Source organism: Heptranchias perlo, chromosome 11 (assembly GCF_035084215.1).
Source record: "Heptranchias perlo isolate sHepPer1 chromosome 11, sHepPer1.hap1, whole genome shotgun sequence".
In the NCBI taxonomy this organism is placed as follows: domain Eukaryota; kingdom Metazoa; phylum Chordata; class Chondrichthyes; order Hexanchiformes; family Hexanchidae; genus Heptranchias; species Heptranchias perlo.
Window position 1 is genome coordinate 20,180,521 of NC_090335.1, and position 20,495 is coordinate 20,201,015.

The following is a 20,495-nucleotide window of genomic DNA, read 5'->3' on the forward strand; positions in this document are numbered from 1 at the left end:
CACTACCAAGGCTCAGGGAGTAGTTTACAAAACTCAGCTTCTGGCACCAGGCACACACAGCTTGTATGTTCACTGACTCTGTCTCTATACAGGGTGCAGAAAAGGGCAAAACTTAGCAATTACTCAAGAGTGCACATTGTTGAAATGAAAAACGTTTTAAAATTTTTTAATATATTCAAGCATTGCCAAGATTGAAAATTCTCAAAATGAAAAGGTCTGAGTTGCTTTTCAAAGATTTTGAGAACAGGGCAAAAACTGTAGATGTTAATTGACTTTATTCGTGATATGAATAATGCTATTTTAATTGTGGAATACACTAAGCAAAGCTAATATAATCTCAAAATTAACTACTGCTACTGGTGGATCAAACTTTATTTATAGACATGAGATTAAGACAAAATTGCTAGCAACAAAATTAAATAGAAAATATACTGATGGTTTCCTATCTTAAAAGTTACATTGGTGAAAGTAAAACCATAAATGCTGGAAATCAATCAGCATCTGAAAGAAAAAGACAGGTTAGCATTAGCCCATGAGTGCTGATCAAGGGTTGTACCCAAAATGTTAACCTAGCTTTCCTTTTCAAAATCCTGCTGTACATTTCCAGCATTTTCTGTTCTTAAAGATGTAATGTTTATTCCCTAATTTATTATCACTTGCTGGGTTTAAGAATTAAGAGTTGGCACATGTACAAGTTGGATTTAGTGGCTTATAATCATAGTTATGAGGGAAGGTTAGACACTTTTGGTACAGGTTAATGGCTTTAAGAGTTTATAGTTTACAGCTCAGGGTCTTACATCGAGCTCACAGACCTGATTCAAACTTTAAGTTGGTATATTTAATGCAGTTTTTATCAATACCTGCTTTCCTCCCCAAACCCATCCCAAAATCTGATGGTAAATGATAAACACAGTATAGCAGATAGGATAGCAAGAGCAATAGAGTACAGAGGAAGGGGAAAGGGGCTGATGACATGGCTTGGGAGCACGGTAACTAAGCAATTAAAACATAAAAGGCCTCACGGGCTGTGTGAAAACAATAAGAATATCCTCAAGCAAATAGATACAAAATCTTACAACTTTGTAAACAACCCTTTATGTTCTGAAAAATATTCCAATTTCAAAATAATATTGCAGTTCTTTTAAGTGTTTGGACTAAGGATACCATAAGTTGGTAAATCATACTAAACAGCTATAATTCTACCTACAACTTCTAATCTAGTAAAAATTTAATGAAAATTAAGTTTGGGATGGCTAGACTTTCTGATCAGGTCCGACGTTGACTTGAAGAAAGGTGGAATATCAATTATGGTCGCCTGACACCATGAACGCTGACCCCACCGGAATCTCCGAGGTAAGCCTAATTTTAAGATTTCTGTGTGATTTCCAGGCGTCAGAAACACCTCTGACTGGATGACGGATAATAGCATGCTGCTGCTGCGGGATTTAAAGCATGCAGCAGCTTAAAGGGCCAGGCAACATCACAAGTGCCAGGCAATAACCATCTCCAAAAAAAGAGGGTCTAACCACCTCCCCTTGACATTCAATGGCATTACCATCGCCGAATCCCCCACCATCAACATCCTGGGGGTCACCATTGACCAGAAACTTAACTGGACCAGCCACATAAATACTGTGGCTACAAGAGCAAGTCAGAGGCTGGGTATTCTGCAGCGAGTGACTCACCTCCTGACTCCCCAAAGCCTTTCCACCATCTACAAGGCACAAGTCAGGAGTGTGATGGAATACTCTCCACTTGCCTGGATGAATGCAGCTCTAACAATACTCAAGAAGCTCGATACCATCCAGGACAAAGCAGCCCGCTTGATTGGTATCCCATCCACCACCCTAAATATTCACTCCCTTCACCACCGACGCACTGTGGCTGCAGTGTGTACCATCCACAGGATGCACTGCAGCAACTCGCGAAAGCTTCTCCGACAGCACCTCCCAAACTCGCGACCTCTACCACCTAGAAGGACAAGGGCAGCAGGCACATGGGAACAACACCACCTGCATGTTCCCCTCCAAGTCACACACCATCCCAACTTGGAAGTATATCGCCGTTCCTTCATCATCGCTGGGTCAAAATCCTGGAACTCCCTACCTGACAGCACTGTGGGAGAACCTTCACCACACTGTTGGCCAGGGTCTGCAGAAACTACTGAGTTTATTCCGAACTGCTGACACACAGACAAAAGCAACTTTTGAACTGAAGTAACCTGAGTTCAGTCGCTGGCCTGAGTTGGCTGGAACCAGTTTGAATTAGCTAAGTTTTGTGAAAGACAAAGGAGATGTAATAAGACACAAGTCCTTATTTAGAAAAGAAGTAATGAGGTAATGCTACCTAAGTCCTTGGGACAGAGCCAATGAGGAGAAGACACGGACTAGGCGAGAAAGCCTAAACCAACGGGAGAGAGAGACAGCACAGCTTGAAGAGATAAGATTCGGAATAAGAATGAAGAATCTGGGGCATGGAGCCAGAGCGAAGACTCCAGAGACCAACCATCGCGGAAGTGGAAGAACCTATGTCAGGGACGTAGAGATGACGTCGAAAGAGAGAGAGAACGGAACACCTGGCCAGCGTCAGCTCTCCTTTTCGGGTATTAGCCTTTATATTCTGTGACCACTCAGGGAGTGTCAGAGAAACCTAGTGGGTGTGCGTTTAGATCCTAGTTTGGGTATAAAACTGTATAACCTTGTGCAAACTGCATGTCTATATCTAACCAGACGTATAAGCTATATGTATATGATCTAACGACATGAATAAAGCGAATTGAGAGTTAAGGGAGAATTGACTCTTCTCCTCTTTGTACTAAGCCAATAACCAAGGACATATAAGGTAGCCAAACTTAGTGGGAGGATAGAAGATTGGGAAGTCTTCAAAAGACAGCAAAAAGTAACTAAAGGATTGATTAAGAAAGGGAAGATGGATTATGAAAATAAATTAACAAAAAATATAAAAACAGATAGCAAGAGTTTCTACAGTTATATAAAAAGAAAAAGGGTGGCTAAGGCAAACGTAGGTCCCTTAGAGGATGAAACCGGGAAATTAATGGTGGCAAGCATGGAGATGGCAAAAATGCTGAACAAATATTTTGTTTCAGTCTTTACGGTAGAGGACACTAAGAATATCCCAACACTGGACAAACAGGGGGCTCTAGGGGGGAGGAGCTAAATACGATTAAAATCACTAAGGAATTGGTACTTAGTAAAATAATGGGACTCAAGGTGGATAAATCCCCTGGACCTGATGGCTTACATCCTAGGGTCTTGAGGGAAGTGGCAGTAGAGATTGTGGATGCTTTGGTAATAATTTTCCAAAATTCTCTGGACTCAGCAAAGGTCCCGGCAGATTGGACAACTGCTAATGAAACACCCTTATTTAAAAAGGGTAGTAGGCAGAAGGCTGGAAATTATAGACCAGTTAGCCTAACATCTGTGGTGGGTAAAATTTTGGAGTCTATTATTAAGGAGACAGTAACGGAACATTTAGATAAACATAATTTAATAGGACAAAGTCAGCATGGCTTTATGAAGGGGAAGTCATGTCTGACAAATTTGCTTGAGTTCTTTGAGGACATAACGTACAGGGTGGATAAAGGGGAACCAGTAGACGTAGTGTATTTAGACTTCCAGAAGGCATTCGACAAGGTGCCACATAAAAGATTATTGCTCAAGATAAAGAATCACTGGATTGGGGGTAATATTCTGGCATGGGTGGAGGATTGGTTATCTAACAGGAAGCAGAGAGTTGGGATAAATGGTTCATTCTCGGACTGGCAACCAGTAGCCAGTGGTGTTCCGCAGGGGTCGGTGCTGGGTCCCCAACTCTTTACAATCTATATTAACGATTTGGAGGAGGGGACCAAGTGTAACATATCAAAGTTTGCAGATGATACAAAGATGGGAGGGAAAGTAGAGAGTGAGGAAGACATAAAAAACCTGCAAGGGGATATAGACAGGCTGGGTGAGTGGGCGGAGATTTGGCAGATGCAATACAATATTGGAAAATGTGAGGTTATGCACTTTGGCAGGAAAAATCAGAGAGCAAGTTATTATCTTAATGGCGAGAAACTGGAAAGTACTGCAGTACAAAGGGATCTGGGGGTCCTAGTGCAAGAAAATCAAAAAGTTAGTATGCAGGTGCAGCAGGTGATCAAGAAGGCCAACGGAATGTTGGCGTTTATTGCTCGGGTGATAGAATACAAAAACAGGGAGGTATTGCTGCAGTTATATAAGGTATTGGTGAGACCGCACCTGGAATACTGCATACAGTTTTGGTGTCCATACTTAAGAAAAGACATACTTGCTCTCGAGGCAGTACAAAGAAGGTTCACTCGGCTAATCCCGGGGATGAGGGGGTGGACATATGAGGACAGGTTGAGTAGATTGGGACTCTACTCATTGGAGTTCAGAAGAATGAGAGGCGATCTTATTAAAACATATAAGATTGTGAAGGGGCTTGATCGGGTGGATGCGGTAAGGATGTTCCCAAGGGCATAATCTTAGAATAAGGGGCTGCTCTTTCAAAACTGAGATGAGGGGAAACTTCTTCACTCAGAGGGTGGTAGGTCTGTGGAATTTGCTGCCCCAGGAAGCTGTGGAAGCTACATCATTAAATAAATTTAAAACAGAAATAGACAGTTTCCTAGAAGTAAAGGGAATTAGGGGTTACGGGGAGCAGGCAGGAAATTGGACAGAAAGCTGAGTTCGGATCGGTCAAGGCCCTGTGGGTGGCGGAGCGGGCCCAGGGGCTGAGTGGCCGGGTCCTGCTCCTACTTCTTGTGTTCTTTAGATTTGAGGTTGGGATCAGATCAGCCATGATCTTATTGAATGGCGGAGCAGGCTCGAGGGGCCGATTGGCCTACTCCTGCTCCTATTTCTTATGTTCTTATGTAACCGTAACCGGTGACCTCCGGTCAACAACACGGACTGCAGTGGTTCAAGAAGGCGGCTCACCACCACCTTCTCAAGGGCAATTAGGAATGGGCAATAAATGCTGGCCTTGCCAGCGATGCGCACATCCCATGAACGAATTACCATGTACCAGGAAGTGAGCTGTTCTGAAAACAAGCCTTTGCAGCAATAAATATTTCTATTTTTGAGGTGGTGTTGAAATTATTAATAAAAAAACCACAACAACGGAGTAATTTATACTAAGCACATCAGAGCATTTGTGAATATTGGTATGAGTTGGCTGGAAGACATTTTTAATTTCTGGATACGATAGGCCTATGGGGTAGGCCTATTCACTGTTCTCTCCAATGGCCTCAAACTTCCTCTCGACACAAATCAATCTAATACTGGTCTTAATGACACTTAAGAACTTTGTCTTTCCCCTCCCCCAGTCATAGGAGCAAATGGATGGTTTGTCCTGCTCTGTTCCACCCCTTCCCCCCACCTCATCCAACAAGTCTCAAAAAAATTGTGGTGAAAATAACTCCTATTTTCTGGACTTATCTCAATGCAGCTTACGTTTTAAAAAAATGTTTATTTTTTACCAAGAATTAGACTCCTTTGTAATTCAATTGGGGGAGGGGTTCTTATATATTTTGAAAAGAACACTTTAGCACATGGAGATTATTGTATTCATTTTGACATATACATGAAAAAATGGCCAGATAAAATCAAAGTTTAAATAACATTTTCATGTTTATTTTTCTGTGTAGTGATGCCAGTGAAGTGCATCATAGCACAACTCCCACCTGTTAATGCCATGGAAACTGTACTGGCACCAAAGAAAGGCAAAGTCCAAAGCCAATATGTCTACTCAGAGAATGCCAACGACATAGAAAACTCTTTAGAATGCACAATGATCACAAGATTAATCAATGTTTAATGTCCTATTCCTTGTTGATTTAGTTACTTTTGACATTCCTCCAAAACAGTAGTGGCATTAGCATTCCTACAACCCAAGTGTCTGTAAATCCAGCACTGACAAACTAATTTAAATTCTCTTAACAAATCATACACTACTGCCCAAATAAATTCAAAAATGTTACTGTGTCTAATTTGATAAATGGCATGACTAGATTCTCATTCAAAAGAAAGTACAGATGTTCTATTATAATATTATTAGTTCTGTTAATGAATCACCGAGTTTAAGGACATCTAACTAATTCATCTTGTTTTGATCTTGATTGTGCTTTTTTATTTATAATCTGCTAGCTGTAATGGTCTCTGTTCAGACCCCATCAGACATGTGTTTGAAGCGCAAAACTGCTCTTAATTCCAATCTCATCACAAAAATCTGGTTCTGCAGAATTTCTTTTGAAAAAAAATCAATAGCACATAGATAAACAAATGTAGTGACTTCTTGCTTTAAAAATTTTTAAACCAATGCTACTATTTACTTACGTTCTAATCTTTGACTATAACAGCAAGGTAGAAAGCAAAGTAACAAGACTGAATGACGTAAAACTCTTCACCTGAGTGATACATACATTTATTGAGACAGTAATGGATACACTCATGAAATGAGTTCAGACAGTGAAATGGTATCTACTGAACCAAATTACGTTCTTGTCAGAGATACACACTGTTAACTAAATGTACTTTATGGGAGTGAGCATTCTCTCATAAATGGACCCCCAGAAATGAAAATGACTATTAAATCAATTCAGGAGCAATTTGTAAAACTGATTTAAAGTGTCTTTCATAGAGCCTTATAATGGGTAACATGATCTGGTATTTAATTCTTGTGTATTTTAGGGGAAGGGGGTGGAAATTGCCTAGTTCTCTTTTTATAGGTAGAAACTGTACACATTGCAGTTGATAAGGCTTTAAAAAAGCACATGAAATCCTTGGCTTTATAAATAGAGGCATGGAGTACAAAAGCAAAGAAGTTATGCTAAACCTTCATAAATCATTGGTTAGGCATCAGCTGGAGTGTTGTGTCCAATTCTGGACACCACATTTTGGAAGGATGTCAAGGCCTTGGAGAGGGTGCAGAGGGGATTTAATAGAATGGTACCAAGGATAAGGGACTTCAGGTACATCGAGTCTACAGCAGAGAAACAGGCCATTCGGCCCAACTTGTCTATGCCAGCATTTATGCTGCACATGAGCCTCCTCCCTCCCTACTTCATCTAACCCTATCAGCATACCCTCCTATTCCTTTCTCCCTCATGTGCTCATCTAGCTTCCCTTTAAATGCATCTATGCTATTTGCCTCAACTATTCCTGTGGTAGTGCGTTCCACATTCTTACCACACTTTGGGTTTCTCCTAAATTCCCTATTGCATTTATTAGTGACTATCTTATATTTATGACCTCTAGTTTTAGACTCCCCCACAAGTGGAAACATTTTCTCTACGTCTACCCTATCAAACCCTTTCATTATCCTAAAGATCACTATCAGGTCACCCCTCAACCTTCTCTTTTCTAAAGAAAAGAGCTCCATCTTGTTCAACCTTTCCTGATAAGTATATGCTCTCAGTTCTGGTATCATCCTTGTGAATCTTTTTTGCACCTCCTCCAGTGCATCAATAACCTTTTTATAGAAACATACAAAATAGGAGCAGGAGTAGGCCATTCGGCCCTTCGAGCCTGCTCCGCCATTCAATATATTCATGGCTGATCCTCTATCTCAATACCATATTCCCGCTCTCTCCCCATACCCCTTGATGCCTTTTGTATCTAGAAATCTATCTAGCTCCTTCTTAAATATATTCAGTTTTGGCCTCCACAGCCTTCTGTGGTAGAGAATTCCACAGTTTCTCCTCATCTCAGTCCTAAATGTCCTACCCCGTATCTTGAGACTGTGACCCTTCGTTCTGGACCCCCAGACAGGGGAAACATCCTCCCTGCATCCAGTCTGTCTAGCCCTGTCAGAATCTTATATGTTTCAATGAGATTCCCTCTCATTCTTCTAAACTCGAGTGAATACAGGCCGAGTTGACCCAATCTCTCCTCATACGACAGTCCTGCCATCCCAGGAATCAGTCTGGTGAACCGTCACTGCACTCCCTCTATGTCAAGTATATCCTTTCTTAGGTAAGGAGACCAAAACTGCACACAATACTCCAGGTGTGGTCTCACTAAGGCCCTGTATAACTACAGTAAGACATCCTTGCTCCTGTACTCAAATCCTCTTGCAGTGAAGGCCAACATACCATTTGCCTTCCTAACTGCTTGCTGCACCTGCATGTTTGCTTTCAGTGACTGGTGTACAAAGACACCCAGGTCCCTTTGTACATCAACATTTCCCAATCTATCACCATTTAAATAATACTCTGCCTTTCCATTTTTCCTTCCGAAGTGGATAACTTCACATTTATCCACATTATACTGCATCTGCCATGTATCTGCCCACTCACTCAACTTGTCTAAATCGCCTTGAAGCCTCATTGAATCCTCCTCACAACTCACAATCCCACCTAGTTTTGTGTCATCAGCAAACTTGGAAATATTACATTTGGTTCCCTCATCCAAATCATCGATATATATCTCGTGAATAGCTGGGGCCCAAGCACTGATCCCTGCGGTACCCCACTAGTCACTGCCTGCCACCCTGAAAAAGACCCCACTTTTTCCTACTCTCTGTTTCCAGTCTGTTAACCAATTTTCAATCCATGCCAGTATATTACCCCCAGTCCCATGTGTTTTAATTTTGCACACTAACCTCTTATGTGGGACTTTATCAAAGGCCTTCTGAAAATCCAAATAAACCACATCCACTGGTTCTCCCTTATCTATTCTACCAGTTACATCCTCAAAAAACTCCAGTAGGTTTGTCAAACACGATTTCCCTTTCATAAATCCATGTTGACTTTGTCTAATCCCATCGATATTTTCTAAGTGTCCTGTTATCACATCCTTTATAATAGACTCTAGCATTTTCGCTACTACTGATGTTAGGCTAACTGGTCTGTAGTTCCTTGTTTTCTCTCCCCCTCCTTTTTTAAATAGTGGGGTTACATTTGCCACCCTCCAATCTGCAGGAACTGTTCCATAATCGATAGAATTTTGGAAGATTACAACTAATGCATCCACTATTTCCATGGCCACCTCTTTTAGTACCCTGGGATGCAGATTATCAGCTTTCAGTCCCATTAATTTCTCCAGCACTATTTTTTTACTAATACTAATTTTCTTTAATTCCTCCTTCTCACTAGACCCTTGGTTCCCTAGCATTTCTGGGAAGTTATTTGTGTCCTTTTCCGTGAAGACAGAACCAAAGTATTTGTTTAATTGCTCTGCTATTTCCCTGTTCCTCATTATAAATTCTCCCATTTCTGACTGTAAGGGACCTACATTTGTTTTCACTAATCTTTTTCTTTTTAGATACTTGTAGAAGCTTTTACAGTCCACTTTTATGTTCCTTGCAAGTTTACTCTCATACTCTATTTTTCCCCGCTTAATCAATCTCTTGGTTCTTTTTTGCTGAATTCCAAACTGTCCCAATCCTCAGGCTTGCTATTTTTTCTGGCAACTTTATATGACTCCTCTTTGGATCTAATACTCTCCTTAATTTCTTTTGTTGGCCGCTTTTCCTTCTGTGTTTTTGCGCCAGAAAGGAATGTATAATTGTTGTAATTCATGCATTCGTTCCTTAAATGTTAGCCATTGCCTATCCACCGTCATGCCTTTTAATGAAGCTTCCCAATCTATCGTAGCCAACTCAATCCTCATACCTTCGTAGTTTCCTTTATTTAGATTTAGGACCCTAGTTTCGGATTGGACTACTTCACTTTGCATCTTAATGAAGAATTCTATCATGTTATGGTCACTCTTCCCTAAAGGACCCCGCACAACAAGATTATTAATTAACTCCTTCTCATTGCACAATACCCAATCTAGGATAGCCTGTTCCCTGGTTGGCTCCTCAACACACTATCTAAAAAACTAGTCTAAAAAACTATCTCGTACACACTCCAGGAATTCATCCTCCACAGTATTATTGCTAATTTGATTTGGCCAGTCTATATATAGATTAAAGTCACCCATGATTACTGTAGTACCCTTGTTACATGCCAATTCCCGAATCCAAATATGCATAATGTTCATAATGTAAATCATGAACAACAGTGGTCCCAGCACCGATCCCTATGGAACACCACTTCCCACCATTTGCCAGTTATGCGGACAGAATAGAGCAGCTGGTATTGTTCTCCTTACAGCAGAGAAGGTTAACGGGAGATTTAGTAGAGGTGTTCAAAATTATGAGGGGTTTTGATACAGTAGATAGGGAGAAACTGTTGCCACTGGCAGGAGGGTCGGTAACCAGAGGACACAGATTTAAGATAATTGGTAAATCAGGGTAAAAAAATTTTATGCAGCGAGTTGTTATGATTTGGAATACATTGCCTGAAAGGGTGGTGGAAACAGATTAAATAGTAACTTTAAAAAGGGAATTGGATAAATACTTGAAAAGGAAAAATTTGCAGGGCAATGAGGAAAGAGCAGGGGAGTGGGATTAATTGGATACCTCGTACAAAGAGCTGGCACAGGCATGATGGGCCAAATGGCCTCCTTCTGTGCTGTGTGATTCTGTGATTTTTTTCTTTGAGGGAAGAAATCATCCCAACTCCTTTGCATTTTTATTAAAGCTGTGCACAGTTCCTACAGTTTAAATCCCAATAATCCACTGTTATCCAGGTATAAGTGCCCTGACAGTGGAATCTCAATACACTGTGCTGTAAAGATACTCAATGAGATAAAATGTCACACTGTTGTGGTGAAACTAAGTAAACAAAATACATAATTCATTAAAATATCACCACAGATAAGACAGAACCAGAAAGCACTTTCAAATCAATAAATAGCCATTTTTTGCAGAAAATTTTTCTTTGAGCCTGAAGTTTTACTGGAAGGATTAGTAAATAGTTCAGAGCCCTGATGTATCCCTTTAAACATTTTTTCAGTTTTCAAAACAGGTTTGCCTTTTAGCAAGAAATAATGGGGGAAGATTTCTACTGTGCATCACACGTAATAAAATCATTATAAAATATGGGTTAACGATTTTGTGACACATAAAACCTTTCGCCACAATCAGTACACTTCTAATGAAGAGTATTATACAATAGGATTGTAGTGCAGTTATATTACACCCACTAGTAGAACTGAGAATGCAGTGCAAGTGGCAACACAAATTTATACTATCCTTCCTGCACCATTCTCTGCTAAACCCCAACTAAGCTTAGATGAGACTGTCAGCTTTTATTCAACATCAGAAACTGAAATGTGGTCCATTGAACAAGTTTTGACTGCTTTTAAAGTTAAATTTTAAAGTTTAAAAAATTGGCCTTGTAACTTTGCTTTAGGCCAAAGCACTTTGGAACTACAGGCCTGACTGTCCTCTCCCAAACGGCATTTGAAAAACAGGTGCAATGTGGAGGTAAAATGGATGCTAATTCTTTGCTCCCATTTGGCTCCTGAATAGCACAGCACACAAACATTCTGATGTCTTAACCTGACCTTGCGAGAAAAAGAGGGTACACATGTACATTTCATGAAAACCAATGTCAAAGATCTCTGCACTCAAACTTCCTTTAATAACAGAGTACAACTCAGGAGCAAGCTGCTCCCAGTAAAACCTCATGCCACTGGTTCCAGGGCTACCGTTTAGGAACTATGGGCTGGAAAATAGACTTGTGCACGAAACGAAGGGCAAGTCAGCGGAGCGACTGCTCCATTGTGCCAGTGCGAGGCCCATGGCAAATTCAGCACCTTGAGGCCGCAGATGCCGATTGAGCGCACGATGCAGCTCGCCGGTTTGGAAGTCACCAATTTGGGTCGGCTGTGATTAGTCCTGGGATGGAACAGGAAGGGTCGAGCACAGGCCCCGCTGTGGTCCACAGTTGTGCTGTGGAGTCATGACAGGCGTCAGCTGTGGCTCAGTGAGTAACGCTCTCGCCTCTGTCAGAAAATTGTGAGTTCAAGTCCCACCTCAGAGACTTGAGCACAAAATCTAGGCTGACACTCTAGTGCAGTACTGAGGGAGTGCTGCACTGTCGGAGATGGTGTCTTTTGGATGAGACATTAAACAGAGGACCCGTCTGCCCTCTCAGGTGGACGTAAAAGATTCCATGGCACTATTTCAAAGAAGGGCAGGGAAATTCTCCCCAGTGTCCTGGCCAATATTTATCCCTCAACCAACATCACTAAAACAGATTATCTGGTCACTATCACATTTCTGTTTGTGGGATCTTGCTGTGCCCAACTTGGCTGCCGGGTTTCCTACATTACTACACTTCAAAAGCACTTCATTGGTTGTAAAGCACTTTGGGATGTCCTGAGGTCGTGAAAGGCGCTATATAAATACAAGTCTTTCTTTCATTCAGGTAAGTAAAAAGAAAAGGGGGAACCGGCGGATGTAGTATATTTGGATTTTCAAAAAGATTGGATTCAATAAGGTGCCACACAAGAAGTTGTTACACAAGATTAGGGCTCGTGGAATTGGGTGTAATATATTAGTGTGGATTGAGGATTGGTTAACAGACAGAAAACAGAGAGCAGGAATAAACGGGTCATTTTCGGATTGGCAGGTTGTAACTAGTGGGGTGCCGCAAGGATCAGTGCTTGGGCCTCAGCTGTTTACAATATATATCAATGACTTAGATGAGGGAACCGAGCGTAATGTATCCAAGTTTGCTGACAATACAAAGGGGGGGGTGCAACGAAGGCTCACTAGATTGATACCTGGGATGAGAGGGTTGTCCTGAGGAGAGATTGAGTAGAATGGGCCTATGTTCTCCGAAGTTTAGAAGAATGAGAGGTGATCTCACTGAAACGTATAAAATTCTTAGAGGGCTTGACAGGGTAGATGCTGAGAGGCTGTTTCCCCTGGCTGGAGAGTCTAGAACTAGGGGGTCATAGTCTCATGATAAGGGGTCGGCCATTTAGGACTGAAATGTGGAAAAATTTCTTCACTTTGAGGGTTGTAAATCCTTGGAATTCTCTACCCCAGAGAGCTGTGGATGCTCATTTGTGATCTTATTGAATGGCGGAGCAAGATCGAGGGGCAGGATGGCATTCTCCTACTTTTTATGTTCTTAAATCAATTACCTCTTCTTTGGCAGCCTCCCAGCTATACCTTCAAGGACCTGCTGGTTAGGCCGCTGTAGACTTACATTTTCCACTCAGTTTTTGCCTAATATGGCATGAGGTCTAGAAACAGTTGTGAGGCCCATGATTGGAATATTCAAGGGACCTAACGCCTGTTTTATCCGGGCGCCTCAGGCACTTGCAAGTCACCAGCTTCCAATTTGGCAGCTGCCGCACTTCCTGGTGGGGAGAGAGTAGGCCACGGGATGCCTCTGCCCAAAATTGGTCCCCCTAACCCTGATTTCGATCGCGACACATACCAATTTCTACTCCTATCTATCTTAAGGGACGCGATGAGATTGCCAAATAAAGGTCTTAGTTTTCGGCTTTTTTTAGCTGTTGCTGAACATGCTGCAGAATGTTGTTAGTCCTTTACACTTAGTGGGTGTAATTTTGACTTTGTGCAATAGTGTAAAACGGGTGACAGCGAATCGGCAGGCCACGTTACATCTCTCCCCAATTTTTATTTCCATTGAAGTCAATCAAAATAAAAATGGGGAGAGATGTAAAACCGGCTGCTGACTCGCTATCACCCGTTTTACACTATCGCACAAAGTCAAAATCTACCCCCAGTGAGTGCGGCCATGCTAACCACTGAGCCACATCTTTCCTTTTGCAATCTGGCTTATATGGAGGCAGACAAGCAGTAACAACCATAAGCCCCCTTGATGGCTGAAGAAATTGCCTGGCCCTCTCCCGAGCCACCTGTTTCCCTACTGCAGAGCAAGAATACTGCCTGCCCTGACCATACTACCTGTTCCATTCCACCTGGAATAAAAAGGGAGGCCTCAAAGTCAAACCAACACATTCCTCCTATTTCCGTACCATCATTCTTCATCCCCATGCTTGCTGTCCTTCCACCTACTGCTTGGCACAATGGAGCTGCCCTCTTACCAGCTCCCACCAGGGCAGACTGTATGGATATCCAGACTGCTGCTTGGGTGCTGCTGCACTGCCAGGCATAAACTCATTCATAGGAAACAGCACCTTTAAGCAAACGTGAAGACCACTGACATGCAAATCACAGCTTCTAGCAGGCATCAGTGGAATTAAAAACTTACCATTAGTCATTAGAAACTATCGACTTGAAAACCCTGCTCCCCTTACCTTAAACATTTTAAGTCCTTCAGGCTCTCTTATGGGGCTCCCATCTGACCTGTCCCTTTAAGTTTGCTGCTGCCTTCAATCCACAAGTAGTGTCTGGACTTCTTCAATGGTGCTCTAAAAGGCACCCCCCCAAACCCAATGCATGCCTAATGCACACCTGTAATATTTAAATCAGAAAGATTGGGCGCTGAGGTCTTGGTCCTAGAGTACTGTGCACAAATTGTTCCCAGTTAGCACCAGGAGAGGAGAATCAGCCCATACATCCTCCAGGTGGTCTCACAACCAATGTAAGACACTGAATGGACGATGGTCCAGCAGCAGTTATACTGTTCATCCTGAATTGGCCAATTTGCAGTCATGCATCTCTATGATTGCAATATTAGAGAAACTCAATATCAAAGAATATTTCTTCATCTAAAGTATCCTCAAACTAAAATAAAACATTAATCTTGCAACAGTTTTGATTTTGGCGAGTACTTAAAAAGGAAGGTAGATGTTCTTTGATGTTGCTTTAATCATCTTTTATTAAATACTCCCTGGTCCCCACTGAAGTGGTTCTATATTATTGTATTTTCATCAGATTATGTCTTTCATTGTATAAAGATAAATCACCATCCAACGAAAGAATAAAACATCTGACAAAAATTTTATAAAGTATGAAGCTGATGTACCAAAAGTAATTTAAAAATTACTAAAACAATGGAACAAATAACATGAAAGAACTTGCCAATTAAAAAGACAAATATGAACTATGCTTAAACACTGTATGCAGTGAGAAAGTTCACTTTAATTTTTTTGTTACATTAAAGGTATATGCAATATACAGAGTAATGGGTTAACTATCAAAATAAGTAAATCATAAACTCCCTTTTTTACAACAGAATGCATGTTTCCACTTATCGACTAACTAATTCCATCTGAGCTCAGAAGAAAACCACTGTTTTCCATTATTACATATACACTGAGCACACTCAATACATGAACTCAAGACTCTGGGGTAATTTTGACTTTGTGCGATAGTGTAAAACAAGTGATAGCGAATCGGCAGCCTGTGTTACATCTCTCCCGAATTTTTATTTCCGTTGACGTCAATGGAAATAAAAATGGGGAGAGATGTAACATGGGCTGCTGATTCACTATCACTCATTTTACACTATCGCACAAAGTCAAAATCACTCCCTTTGTTGCTTATTTGGGTATGTCAATAGGGCAGATTTTCCTGTTTTTGCATTTGGCATAATGCCTTGCCTGGGCACGGTGCATAGAGGAAAATTGGGCAGAGGCGATTTCACCAGAGCCTGCTTGATTTTCTGTCCATTTAAATTCGAGGTGTTTTAAATGAAAACTTTTTTTTTGCCAAACATGAACTTTCCTCCCATTTATAGTGGAGAAATGCCTCATGATTCATGTCACCAATGCCTTAGTCGGGAAAGGGAGATTTCATACTCAGCGCCTTCATTATAAGCTGAGGGGGTGCAACTTCAAATCTGGAGCCACTAGACCCTGGGAAGACATGTGACATTCAAGGCTCCTTTACGTTGATAGAGTGCCATTGACTGCAAACCCACAGTTCCCGTGCCCTGATGACACTCCTAAACATAAATTAGCCACCTCAATATGGCCAAGGGCAATGCCCTTTTGTCAACTACAAATTTCTTTTTCCAGTCCTTCAGGTTTCAAAGGGGGGCCCCCTATAGGGATTAGTATTTACAGAATGAAATTCCTAAGAAATATCACTACTCTAATTGTATAACTGTGTCAAGATGTTTTCCTTCAATATATATTAATTTTGTTAATTCAAATTTTAATACGGTTGCTTGCTTTCACAGATTCAGAGAGGCTCTCAGTATGGTCAATGATACACCATGGCGGGGCTTGAAAGATATGGAACTTTAATTTTGCTTTTAGAATATTGATTGTGCATGAAATGAGAGTTAATTTTTTTTTTAAAAGCACACTTGCAAGAAAACACAAATTTATGAATAGTGCATTCTTGGAGCTAGGACATGTTACAACTAATGCACAATTGAGATGTCGAAATGAAAAAAGACCTGCAATAATGGTGCTGAAACACAGGCAACCCTGTAACAGGCACGTGAGAGCTATAAGTAATGCTCCATAACCCCATTCAGCTGTACAGTGTGTAAACTAGAGCCCAAATGGAGAGAGTACGGTGTAAAAAGACCCACTTTAATAATTGTGGGTCCTTCACATTATTATTGATGGAATGAGGGACCAGAGAAATGCCATCCATGAGTCACAAGGAAGAGCTAGCCTAAACAGAGAATCCACTGAAGGTGTGGTAGGCAGTAACATGAAAGGCCCTGGTCTCCATAATTCACCACACTTGGAGGTATGTGTGGAAGAAGGTGCTAAAGTAAACAATGAGGATCACAGTCATTGATGTCACACTGCTATGTATAGATATGACTGTCCATGATTTTAACATTGCTATATATGGGTATGAGTGCCAGTCATTTTACATTGGTAGAAACTATTCATCCATATTTATTTGAGTCATTTCTCACAAGGAGTGTTTTTAATTTGAATTTAGCCAGTACTTAGCTATAATTAAAGCACAAGAGAGAGAGATAAAGGGGATATTTCTGAGCTATTACAATAGATTAGAAAAAGTACACCTGCTTACTAGCACCTGAGAAATATTGTCGACAAATCTGTGTCTGTTACACCCCAGGTGCACCAACCAGTTCACCAGCTGTAATGGACTGAAAATGGGGAGGAAACCTATAGGAATTGGGCCTCCACCCCATTAGTACATGACTTGCATTCCGCTGGGCCTGACGGCAGGAGCTTCATAATCATTTCCAAATGACCCGGGAGTGGCGTCAATGCCGCAGTTAGAATATTACCCTTGATTTTTTTGCTGGAATTATTCTGGCTCCTAGGTGGAACTCCAGTGGAAACTATTTCAGGAGCAGCTCACCTGGCACCTGTTTATCACTGCCACATCTGGCATTTTTTGCCTTAAGTGATATTGGGTTATTTAGTACGTGAGCCCAAATGTGTAAGGTGTATTTTAATTGCACACAAATAACAGGAATTACATCAAATGACATATTTCCCGTCATTTGTAGTTTTGTAATACTAGGTGCCAAGAATGTCTCTGCACCCCTGGCATCCACCGTTACTATGGGCAGCGGAGAGAGAGAGCAGTGGATTGCACGGGCTATGATGCTTTTTAAAAATAATTTGCACTGTTTCAGCCAGCACACACTACGCAGCAGCAGTCGTATGAGGTCTACTGCAGCCAATCCCTGTGTCCCTCCCAGGTGGAGGCTAGACAGCCTGCCTATACATGCAATTAACCCTGTTCCCAGGAAACTTGCTGGAATCAGGGGCACATCCCTGTGGTGGGCAAAACTCCCATGGTGCCAAAGACCTGCTGGGATTGCACAAAAGCAGAAAATCCTGGCCACTGTGTCTCGGTCTCAGTTTTGGGTGCTCTACTTTAAGATGGAAGTCAGGGCCATGGAGACAGAACAGCAGAGATTTACTAAGACGACACAGTCCTCACCACTTATGTTGGGTGAGTTCCTGCGAATGCGATTTGCCCGCTATATGCGATGGCCGGTATAACGTGGTGGCATTAATAGTTGAGTGGCTGCTGAGCAGAATTTGTAGTTTTTCGGTTTTGAGGACTGCCAGAGAGGGGACAGGGTTGGTTTGTAAGGGGATTGTTGCCTTTTAAGCTTTTTGTTGCTCGTCTTCCAAAGTGTTTCCTGCAATGCAGGGTTCAGTTTAAATGAATCTTATGTGGGATTCAGCCTGTTAAATGTCTGAAATTGCAGACTGTTACTCTGTTGCAGACTGGACTCCTTTAGAACGTGTTACTGCACTTAAATGCCAGATTTGAAAGTTACAAGTGACCTCAACAAATGATGTTACCGGATAGCTTTCAGATCTGGGTCATTTATTACAGCTGATGGACTGTATGCACAAATTCGCTGGACAAGTAAAAGAGTTCTCTCTTTGCTTTGGTTAGTCTTTAATGGAAGAAATCTCCTGCACAGCCATGCAGGTTTTGGTGAAGGATTCTCGTTGGAAAATATAAAATATTAAAATGAAGTCTGCTTCAAAAAGGCTTCAGTGCACCTTAACGAGGTGTTATTTACTTATCTTTGTTCTTGCATTCAGTGCACCTTAAATGTGGTGGAACTGGTGAGTAAGCACAGCTGTTTCTGCCCGAAATAAATGGAGCCCTTAAGGTGCTACAACCAGCAACTCTGAAATTGACATTAATGCAAACGGATAATGGTTATCACTTTTCGACCGATATAAGCGACTGCCCGTTTTAAACATGGATGTTTTAAGTGGTGGGGACTGTACCAGTAAAGAGAGATTTTTGTTATGAAGAGAGATGAGTGAAACTGGGGCTCTTTTCAATAGAACAGAGAAGGTGAAGAGGAGATCCGATAGAAATGTTAAAAATGATGAAAGGTTTTGATAAGGTAAATAGGGAAGAGCTATTTCCACTGCCTGGTGGGCCTCTAATTAATCCTCACTTCTAGAATCAGAGAATTAACATAACTATTCTTACTTCCCTATTGTTTGAACATTTCCAAAAAAATGCACACTATTTCCAACCAATGTTTATAATCACCATTATTAAAAGCCAGCTATCAGTAGCACTATGTTACAGAAATAGACTTGTGGCTACTTCCCTAATCATTCCATTCATGTACGAAATACCATTCCAATTGCATGTCGTTAAGTGGTAAATAGCTCATGATCGCTGCAATCAAATGCACAAAAGCATGTAAATAGGTACATATAGTAAACCAGGCTAAAGCTTGGAGTTTCTGTCGGTGACCATTGGATTTTGTGGTGCTGGATTGCTGATTCTCCAGGACAAACAATTTTAGTGCCTTTTCTCATCAAAATATTAACAAGTTTATTGCAAATACAAACCTATTTGGTTCTAGTGTTTTATTTGAATGCACAAAATTCATCAAAATAAAACAGAGCTCTACTTTTAAATACAAAACTTACAATGTGTATAGCGTTAAGAAAGAACTTGCATTTATGTAGTACCTTTCACATGCTCAAAACATGCCAAAGCATTTCATTACCAATGAATGATTTTGAAGTGTTATTTTGTTCAATTTGCATAATTTATTTTTGGAGTAATGAATAAATGTATACAGTCACTTTCATTGTGTCGATGGAAATTGGATATGCCTAAATTAATACCAAAAACACAGGTAGGAAAGTTGTTTTCACTTAAAGTAATGTTGGGCATAGAGTATTGTTTCAAACTACAATGACACATGCTACAAATAGGTAAGAACAAAAGAAAGCATTGAACTAGAAAAGGTCATTGACCAACACAGGCTGCTGCCTTCTACATTTTGACCCAATTGGAGCAGCAGAAAAAAACCATTGTGTCCCATGAAGTATTTGGTCATTTCACCACTGCTCCTGTTTGAAGCCTCAAAAGCTTTTTGCAGGAAGCCTGTTTACATCTATGCCCCTCAGCATTTTAAAAGCCTGCATCAAGCCGTCCTTCCACCTTCATTTATCCAACAAAAACAGGTTCAGCTCTGAATTTCTCCTCATGACTAAAGCTCCATATCCTGGAATTATCTTTCTCCTCTGAACCCTCTCCAATGCATTAAGTTCTTTTTGAAGGTAGGGCACCCAAAACTGCAAACAATATTCCAAATATGGCCTCACTGGTGATCTATGATCATGCCCAAATTCTTTATCTTCTTCACTTCTGCTAATGGACACCCTTTCACAATGTACATGTTGATGTTCCCTGTTGCAAAAAGCATCAATTACACTTATATATCCACACTAAAAGACATTTGTTATTCCTAGCACCAGTTTCATTGATCCAGACCTTCTGGGCTTCTTTTATTTATATTTGTTTTGTGGTCACATATTTGGCATGGTCATCAATTTTTAGAATATTACCTGGTACATTCTCTTCAGAATCCTTCATGAATAATGTAGGTAGCTTCACCTGAGATTCCATTAGGCACTCTACGCCCACCTCCACCCACCCCACCCCACCCCCTCTGCCCCATCGAGAGTCTTCTCCCCTTAGTGAAATTGGACTGCATAACATGAAAGCCACAAAGTCAACTTTGTGAAAAAAGTTATAGCACACTGAACTCAGGGCTGTGTCCTTTATTTGTGCAGTACTGCCAGTCTCCTTTGGGAATTGGTTGACCACGATCAGCCAAAGAAAGCGTACAACATAAAAATTAACTGGAACAATACCAGGAATGAGACTATAATTATGAAAAAAAGGCAAAAGTTAAGTTGGGAATCTAATAGATATTATTAAAGTTATTAAAGGTTTAGAAGGGGTAA

The 20,495-nt window shown here is 41.0% G+C and overlaps 1 long non-coding RNA gene across 1 annotated transcript in view; it reads right to left on the reverse strand.

Annotated features, from left to right (window-relative positions):
- LOC137327151 (uncharacterized) overlaps window positions 1-20,495 on the reverse strand; it is a 59,783-nt gene continuing 39,288 nt past the window's right edge. Inside the window, exon 3 of the long non-coding RNA XR_010964375.1 lies at window positions 1-84. This is a non-coding gene — a long non-coding RNA (uncharacterized lncRNA). The remainder of the gene's footprint in view (window positions 85-20,495) is intronic.